The sequence below is a fragment of the Coturnix japonica genome, chromosome 1 (genome assembly GCF_001577835.2).
Source record: "Coturnix japonica isolate 7356 chromosome 1, Coturnix japonica 2.1, whole genome shotgun sequence".
NCBI classification, from domain to species: domain Eukaryota; kingdom Metazoa; phylum Chordata; class Aves; order Galliformes; family Phasianidae; genus Coturnix; species Coturnix japonica.
In genome coordinates, this window is record NC_029516.1 from 66,532,260 (window position 1) to 66,542,125 (window position 9,866).

Sequence of the window (9,866 nt, forward strand, 5' to 3'; positions counted from 1 at the left end):
CCCTATCCCCTCATATTCAGCTTTAACTGCTAAAGCCTAGGCATTCATTTGGCTTCCATTGCCTTAGCAGGGCAGCTTGTGGGGCTGGTGCAGGTGGGGCCTCTCCCCATGCCACCCACTGCTAATTCAATTGCCTGTCTCACTGTGCCTTGTTTTAATCCCTCCAGCTTTCAGCCTCCAGTTTTATGCTTTCTCTTATGGCAGTGCCGCAGTCCGCCCCACACATATCCAGGTTTATTCCTGGTTGCAGTTGGTCTCACCAAGTAGGAAAATATGAATTTGTAACCTTGTGGTTATTTTTATATAAGAATGTCTTAATACATGGTGGATGTTTGAGTCTAGCTTTCGATGTTTTTCAAACAGTGTCTGTATTTTGGTTTTTAATTTGCCTCTGAGCAAGACTGTCTACAAACACTGGCCAAATCTGCCTATCTGGGATCTGGAAGGAGTCCCTGGAGAAAGCACTTCAAGTCATTTATTCAGCACTGGCTGCTTTTACATTTGGCTTGAAGTCTGACAACTTTCCACCAGACCTGCAGCATAGTAAAGCACATCCTCTCTATGACAGCAGGAGAGCCAAGGAACTAGCAGGTTGCAGGAGTGAATGCTATAAAACAGATGTTATTAGAGGGCTTCACCAAGGGTGGGAGGCTGAGTACAGTAGCCCTATTACAGCCTCCAAGGTGGGCCACAAGATTGCTGTCTTATGAGCAAGCTGTGCCTGCAGTATTTGGCTCAACATCGCATCCTGAAAATTCCAGTGCTGAGAAGCACTTTTGCACTATGAGTAAACTGTAACCTAGATTTAAAAGGAAAGATTTTGATTAAAATCAGCATTTCAGAGCCTTCAACTGGCAGCTGGTATGGTGTTAAGGATGGACATCATCGGAGACTCCTGAGGTAAAGAGGCCCCACGTCTGAGTGTTTAAACCAGGTTCCATCCAGTTGTGATGGTGGTTTTTAACAGTCAGAGGAAAAAAGTATTGCTGCATACTTACACATAGGGACAGATTCTGCTCCCATTAAAACCAGTGGCAGAATTCCCGCTGCTTTCCATGGGTGCCTGCCTCAAAATGTTTGAACAGTAAATATATTCTTCTGAGTGGGAAACCAGGATAGAAATCCCTCTCACAGCCTGCTCTCAGCACTGCAAATGTCAAGGTTTTTCTGTGCTAGGCTCAGAAACACTTTTTCTAATTTTAAAATCCTTTTAAACTTCAACCTCTGTATGTGGCCTTACTTCACAGTGGTCAATCGTAATCAACAGCCAGTATTACATTAGCTTGCATTTACCCTTGTTCTTCCTGTGTGTGGAATTATTTCATTTGTACAAATATTAAACATATCAGAGTAATTGAGAAATATAGTATCAGACACACAAACGTTTGCTCCCTGAGTACTTGTAATTAAATAATAAATCTTGATGTACTTTAGTTTCACTGATACTAGATGAGCTGATCTCATTGGAATTTTTTAGTGCTATGGAGTATGCTCTATATGCATTTCCCAAAGATTTTCAGTGACTACGGGCATGTATTTTGTGTGTCTCTTTCCCACCACCATGTTGACTGAAAAGTTTAGAAATTCATGATCATTTAGCATTTTCAGTGGATATAAGATACAGAATTTGTAGAAAACAGCATATTAAAAAGTACATCCCTAGGTTATCCCTAGAAATTTGAGACAAAAGCCTTTCTCTAATAATGTCTCCGAAAGCTTCCCAATGCAGAGTATTCCCTCATAAACTACTGAGTTTGTTTTAAATCTATAATTTATATATGTTTCTGTTTCCAATAGTTGTCAGATTTGTGTTTGGTTCAACTCAAATTATACAGAGCTGAAACTTCTGGTAGATTACTGACAACCTGTATCAACATTTACATCAATAATATTTGATGGACTGTCTGCATCCAAGCTTTGGAAGTGAGGATGGCATCTGCTTTCAGTGTGCTGTCTATTGAAAGCTGTTCTTCACTGGTAGTCAGTGTTTCCTAAGCATGCGATTACCTGATGAAGAACTTGCATGTCCCAAACTTCTTGGCCTGAATAAACTAAGGAAGAGGGCATGATGACTGCGCAGCAGGGAAAGAATAAAAGATGGTTACCAAGAGAAAACATAAAATGAAATAAACTAAAAATTATTTTAAAAGACAGGAAGAGAAGAGAAAAAATAGTCAGAAAGAAATGGAGAAATAAAAACAAGGTACAAACCTGAGGGGCTAGTTCAGTTAACATACCACTGCTTACAATACCCATCAGGTATCAATCTGTTGTTAAGCCATGCATAGCTAATTGTGAATTGCACTGCTGTTAACCTTGGAAAAACTTTTGAAAATGCTCCTCACTCTTCTGTGTGTGTGTGTGCGCGTGTGTGCTAGTGGAATATTAAGCAAAGTTTTGAGCCTCTGCAAATTTCCCTAAGTAGCCTATGCGCATAGCCTGTGGAGTAAAATCAGTCAAATAAGTACATACAGTCAACAGTACAAAAGCCTTGCTCAGGCTCAATGTAACAAATTTGGCTAGCAAATGCCACATCTGACAGAGCCACTCTTTCTAAATTACAAATTGTTGAGGGTGTAGCTCTGCATACAATTATTCTCTTCTGAATTAGATGTGTTAATTTTGCTGAAAGGTAACAGCAGCTTCCCATGACAAAAGGGTGAGGTATATGAGAGTGATGGCAGAGGAACAGACGTTTTCATTTCATACTGTTTCTGCAAGGTCAGCTGTGACGTGTGTTGGGATAACAGGGTTGTTTGTGTGACGAAAGCAGCCGACCTGGAGGAGGTAGACAGACACTTGAACCTCCATGATCTGGGTGCCCTGAAGAGAAGAGTAGGGGTTACCACATGGATACTTGCCCACTGCTGCCCTGGTTATACATAGCAGGCCCATTGAGATTAGGCCTTGCTTTCTTTTTCCACATAATAGAAGGAAATATGATGGAAAACTTGTTTGATGCAGCTTGGCAGCTCTGCAACTCCAGTGCTTTTACAATGCATAAGGAATGATCTATTGAATATACACTTCTTATTAGAGATGTCTTTTTTTACAATTCAGATAGGTGTTGGTTGGTTTTTTTTTGACATTTTGCATAGTTGCTTTCAAATTTTATTGTCAGTAACAATACATGCTGCTAGAAGAAACAAGATAACCCAGAAGGAAGAAAAGCTCAAATTTGTTGCTTTACTTTGGCACAAATTACTCACTAGTCAGAATTTTTGAACCTCTTCACCTTTCTGAGGTAAATAAATTGAGTGCCATGTGTATAAATATGTATGGGTCTTTCATATAAGTTGTTAAAAACTGCATTGTGTAGATAATAGGTCCATTGATGAGTGACCAGACTGGAAACTGCCTGAGCTTCTCTCTCAGTTTCTCTCTCTGAGCAGCCATGTGGTCTTAAGAAAATCACTGAGCCTCAGAGCCTACATTGGTGACAGCCCCAGTCCAGGAAAGAATATCAGGGTGCAGAGGTAAAAATAATCAAATATAAAGGGAGTCAGAGGCTAAATCACTTCTCCTCCTGTATCACAAGGCAGGACTTAATCTGTTTGGTTTGGTTTGGTTTTTTTTGAGGGGATGAGGGTGGGGGGATTTTTAAAATCCTCTTGGTCTTCTTTTCCTCTACTGTGCAGCCTCAGATGGTGTTAAATGTGGAGTGATTTAAGTGGTGTCTCACCTATCTGTGTTTTCAAAAATGTAGAATCTGCACATCAGCATGAAGCATTCTGGATAGGATTAAAAATTGTTAACAAACAAACAAACCAAGATAAGAAGATATAAAAGCAATGTCTCAGTTTACTGTGATACTGAAAAATAATCAAATTTCTGATCCGTCTGAAATGTATAACTTTTAACTTCTCTTAACCAAATTCTAAAAATAAAAACCATTTTTGAAATAAAAGTTTGAAATGTTTCATTCAGTGTCAGTGCAAAGCATTTCAGCTTTCCAAAAATTTTTAATCTTTTTTTTTTAAGTCAAAAATGTTAGTGAAACTCACGCGACCTCACAAGTTGGTTTTAGCCTTGCTTCAGAATTGATTTTGCAAACTCATCTGTGAATAGGTTTCAGTCTTGTAGTGTGCTTAAAACAAGGAAAAAAAAAATCTGGAATACTTCCCATGTTTTAGAATTTTCTTTTTTCTGTGGCAATGACACATCATACCATTTGTTGTCCATGTTCATGTGGACATGTTCTATGCTTCTGTATGTGAAGTGCGAGAGTTTTAGGATTTCATCACGTCGGCCAAGTTTTTTGCTTCCCCGTTTTCCCCAAACATTTCCCCGTTCTCTCAAACATTTAACTGTCTTGGCTGTGCCCACAAAATAACAACAGTGCTGCAAGATCATCATGGAACAGTAAAAAAATCTCGTGAGGATAGGCAATTGGATTAATATTATGGATTAAAATATATTTTCATTTGACTGCTTTTCCAATATCTTCATTAAAACTGGTGTTGATAACACAGCATTTAATAACTTTCATAACCACAAATGCAGCGTGGAATAAAGCAAATAGGTCATTAATCCCTTAATAGTACAATTTAATGCAATGCTTCATGACAGGAAGTGAACAGGATAATAAAACCTTTACTGTTTTAAGCCACACTTAATATTTTTATGGCACAGTTGGCTCAACAAAATACTCTTTGTGAGTCAAAATTTCAAAGCAAGGTCCTGGGGACCAATTAAAGTAGTGTCTACAGCTCTCATGCGTAACTGCATGTAAACATGAGATATTTCAGAATATCTCTTTCAAGTAATGAGATTTGTGCCCAGATGAAGTAAAAGAGGCCTTTCACCTGAAGCCTTTTAATTTAATGAACTCTTCTATGTAGATGCACTTGGGGAATGAGAAATTGATTTTCATTCTTTGCAGAGATCTTATAGCAATTTGAGAAGTAATCCATGGAATTTGTCTTACAAAAATGTTATCCTTGACAGATAAACAATAAAAAGAAAGATTGTTGATTTCATGCTTTATCTTGAAAGAGACCAAAATATCCCTATTATGGCTGATTTTAAAAAAGCAGTATATTAAAATATATTCAGTTTGCAGTTTCTGGGCCAAGAAGATTAAATGAATGACAGGCTGGAGAACATTCTCTTCTAATTTTATCTATGTTAATTTAATCCTTGTTGCTCGACCAGGGAAGATGTTTATTGCCCATTTTGTTAATTTGAACTTTGAATGAATTTGCAAAGTGTTCCTGATTTTCTATTGTTGTTGATATTGCCACATCCCTAATGCAGATGTTCTCATCTGAATGGCACAAAGAGCATTCTTATGTGAATTTTGTAGGGTTTTTTTCGAGAATCAGCTTGGATAGAAACCTGTTAGAAGAAACACGATGAATTTCATGCTAAAATAAGTTATATATTTTTTTTGTTTGTTTCTTTAGGGTCATCCGGATAGACTCCCATTCATTACTCTGCAAACAGCATGCGTATAATGGTAATCTGCCTTTGGAGGAACAAGAAAGCAAATCTTTTTCACATAAGTAGAGAACAGATGAATTGCCAGGTTGTTGTTTTTTTCTGACAGAAATTATGTATTTATGGAAAAATGAACAGTTGGATTTAATGTTTTCATAGTGTGCATATTCTGCAAACAAGATAACAAGGGATAATCTGTGCTTCAACAAATATAGGTCATATTGATAGTTTACAGTATTTGTAACAATAGGTCAGGGGACAGACCTGTTGAAGAGCAGCATAGAAAGGGACCTGGGGGTCCTGGTGGACAGCAGGATGACCATGAGCCAGCACTTTGCCCTTGTGGCCAAGAAGGCCAATGGCATCCTGGGGTGTATTAGAAGGGGTGTGGTTAGTAGGTTGAGAGAGGTTCTCCTCCCCCTCTACTCTGCCCTGCTGAGACTACATCTGGAATATTGTGTCCAGTTCTGGGCCCCTAAGTTCAACAAGGATGTGGACCTGCTTGAGAGAGTCCAGCACAGAGCTACACAGGTGATTAAGGGAGTGGAGAATCTCCCTTACAAGGAAATGCTGAGAGAGCTGTGTCTCTTTAGCATGGAGAAGTGGAGGTTGAGAGGTAACTACATTAATGTTCATAAATATGACAAGGGTGAGTGTTGGGAGGATGGAGCCAGGCTTTTCTCAGTGACATCCAATGACAGGACAAGGGGCAATGGGTGTAAGCTGAAACATAGGAGGTTCCACACAAATACGAGAAAAAAACTTATTCATGGTGATGGTAACAGAACACTGGAACAGGCTACCCAAAAAGGCTGCAGGGTCTCTTTCTCTGGAGACATTCAAAAGCGGCCTGGAGGTATCCCTGATGTGACCTGATGTAGGTATTCCTGCTCCAGCAGGGGGATGATCTTTCAGGTCCCTTCCAGTCACTGACATTCTGTGATTCTGTAACATTATTGGGAATGAGGACAACAGGCAGAAAGTCACATTATGAATCAGAAGAGAAAACCAAATTTGCATTTCCTGACATTAGACCTGTGTTTGCAGGACTGTACTATCTCAGGAATTACTGCTTCTACAAAAATTGCATCACCAAGGAAATACCTAATTATTTCAAGATATAGCCACTTCATATCACCAAACTATGGTTCCTCAAATGCTGACCTATCTTTCATTCAGAATTTCCTTGAATCTGGAGTTTGTGATCTGATTTGTGGAATGAAAACAGGACAACTGCCTTGATACTCCAACAGATGACAGGATTGTTATGTGTTAGTATGTTGGTAAGTTCACAGGAAAAATGCTGTGCTGTGAGAACGGAGGTGTAAAGAAAAGTTGCCAGCATGAGTGACAGAAATTTTAAATGTAAATGTAAACAACTGAGTTTGCACAATAATCTTCTCTCTTCTGTCTAGAAGGCTTTTTTTTTTTTTTTTTTAGGTATGTTCCTATGAACAACCAATTTTGTTTTTCTCACTTTTGTCCTCCTCACACTTCCTGATTATCTGCCCCTTCCACGTCTCCATACTGTATTTCTAAACAAAATCCAAGGAACATCTTGGGATCCTGAAAGTAGACGGCTTTGGTTACTGATCCATCTACAGGTTTCTGAATCCAAGTAGGTTCAACTCGTGGGAAAGTTTTGAGGCCCATCTTAGGACTCAGCTGCAAATACTGTTAAATGACTGAGGTTGGAAGTAGTGGGAAACGGGCAAATAGATGCAGAACTGCAGGTCAAATTTGTGCACTCTTTCCTTTCCTTCTCCCCACAGCTTTGCTTCGTGCACTGCTGTTATATGAGCCAATCTATTTCTCCCTGTGCAACCCTCCCTCCCCCCGAGAGGGGAAAGTGGATCTATAAAAACTAATAGAAATGAGAGGGGAAATAAAACAAAACAAAAAACTCTTGATCTTCAAACTTGAGACTTTGACTGAGAGCCAAGTATTTCAAACAGCAGCCCTTTCATAACTGGGAGAGCTAGTGCTAGATCTGTTGGGTATGCAGTGTGACCACATAACGCTCAGCACATGTCAACTTAACTGATAACAAAATTGTACCTCTCAACCTCCCATGCAGCATAGCTTTGGCAGGCTGCCAGTCCCTCAGTCCTAATTAACACTCTGCCATGCTATGACTAGAAGGTTAAAGCCACAGCTTTATTTACTGCACAATTAACGGGTAAACATGACTTAATCATAACTTAAACATTCAGCATTTACGAGAAAGTTTCAAAATCCCTTTAGGAGCCCTTTTGACCTCAAGTCCCCAAGCAGACTTCTTGTAATGTGGAGTTAACCGTCTGTTCCACCAAGGGACACTGGAGCACTCTTTGACATCGTGGATTTCTATCCTTAAACAAATTAGAACCAACATAAACTTAAAATAGGCATTCTTGAGTGTGAGTCTGAGTAGTCATAATCTCATCCCAGTGACAGGGCTCCTGTGAGCTAAATCTGATTGCATTGGAGTACTGACTTCAGTGGGGATCCCAAAATAACAGGATTTGCCTTTATTGTTTTTGGACCTCAGATGGTAACACTCTGGTGTGGCCTATGCTGACCCCTCAGCTTTGATCAGAACGTAGCATCTTAGTTCTGGCCCTGCAAACATAGCCATGTGCTTAGCTCTACATCCCTGCAGCTCTACAAACACATTAACAAATGAGCCACTTATAAAGTCTGATATCTGTGTACTTCTTGTTTATCTAGTTTAGAGCTTTGGATGATATCTTGCTTGTTCAGTTTTTAAATACTATATAAAACCACAGATATAAAATCACTTCATAACATCAAATATATTACATAAGAGAACTGTTGTCTCAGTGCCTAAACTGTGACTTGCCCTACACTGAAACATAAATGTAATCCTTTAAAATAGACCAGATATCAGACCAAGTGTGGTAGCAATCCTAGTGTTTATGGAACACCACAGGAACTGTGTGGCAGTATGGTGATTTATTAGCTGTACCTGCTCCATGCTGGGCCACTTGCATGCTTGGAGTTAAGCAGCCATTCTTATCTCTAGAATGATTTAATTTATGTAGAAGTGAGGGGTACAGATACTGTGTTTTACAAATAGCCCACCACCTCCAGCTCTAAGTGTACAGCCATTTTGTAGGTAAATGCACAAAGCTTTCCTCAAAAAAGGAATAGAGGAAGGAAAAAACTTTCTCTGAAGCAGAATGACTTATAGTAATTAAGTACTTTCAACTGAAGTATATTACTTTTCAATGTGGCAATTATTTTTAATATTGTGCAAAGAAAATCAAAGCAATGTTCACCATGATGAGTAATAGACTTCCTCTTCCTCAACACCCAATCTTCTATATCAGAATATACTTTGATCAGAACATACTGTTCATACCTTTCTCTCTGTCTTTGTTGCAATATTGTCTTTGCTACCAACACAGTCTTCCTTCCAAGACACTGTAGTAAATGCTGAGCTGGCAATACTGCCTCTCCCACTCCTGAATCAAGATGCAGGGAAGAAGATCGTTGGCAGAAAAAGAGGCAAAAAAAAAAAAATAAAGGAACTGCAGTGGATCACCAAGGAATTTTAAACACCTATTTAAATATAATACTAAATGTTACAACTCATAAGTTATGATACGGAATTAAATATCTGAATGAGAAAGAAAACTGTTCCAATTTGGTTTTGTTGTTGGAAGATGTTGTTTAGTAGCAGTGTTAGAGCAGCTAATATCTGAATTTTTCATTACTGTCTGTCTTTCTCCTGGTACCACGTCTTCCACCATGCATGGAATCATAAAATCATTAAGGTTGTCAAAGACCTCTAAGAATCATCTAGTTCAACTGTCAGCTTTCACCACCATGCCCACCAAACCATATCCTGAAGTGCCACATCTATCTTTTTCTTGAAAACCTTAGGAAAAAGTGACTCCACCACTTCTCTGAGCAGCCTTCGCTTTCTGAGAAGAATATTTTTCTAATATCCAACCTGAACCTCTATGGTACCACTTAATTCCATTACCTCTTGTCCTCTCACTCATTGCCTGGGAGAAGAGATTGACTCTCACCTTGCTACAACCTCCATTCAGGTAGTTGTGAAAAGCAGTAAGGTCACTCCTGAGCCTCCTCTTCTCCAGACTAAACAATGCTATTTCCCTCAGCTTTCCCTTGTAAGACTTGTGCTCCAGACCCTTCACCAGCATCACTGTCCTTCTTTGGGCATGCTCCAGGGCATCAATGTATTTCTTGTAGTGAGGGGCCCAAAACTGAACTCAGTACTTGAGGTGCAGCCTTATCAATGCCAAGTACAGAAGGATAACCACCTCCCTAGTCCTGCTAGCTATACTATTCCTTGTTTTGTTGAAACTCATACAACTGGCCTCAGCCCATTGACCTAGCCTATCAAGATCCCTCTGTAGGTCCTTCATATCCTCACGCATATAGACACTTCCTCACAA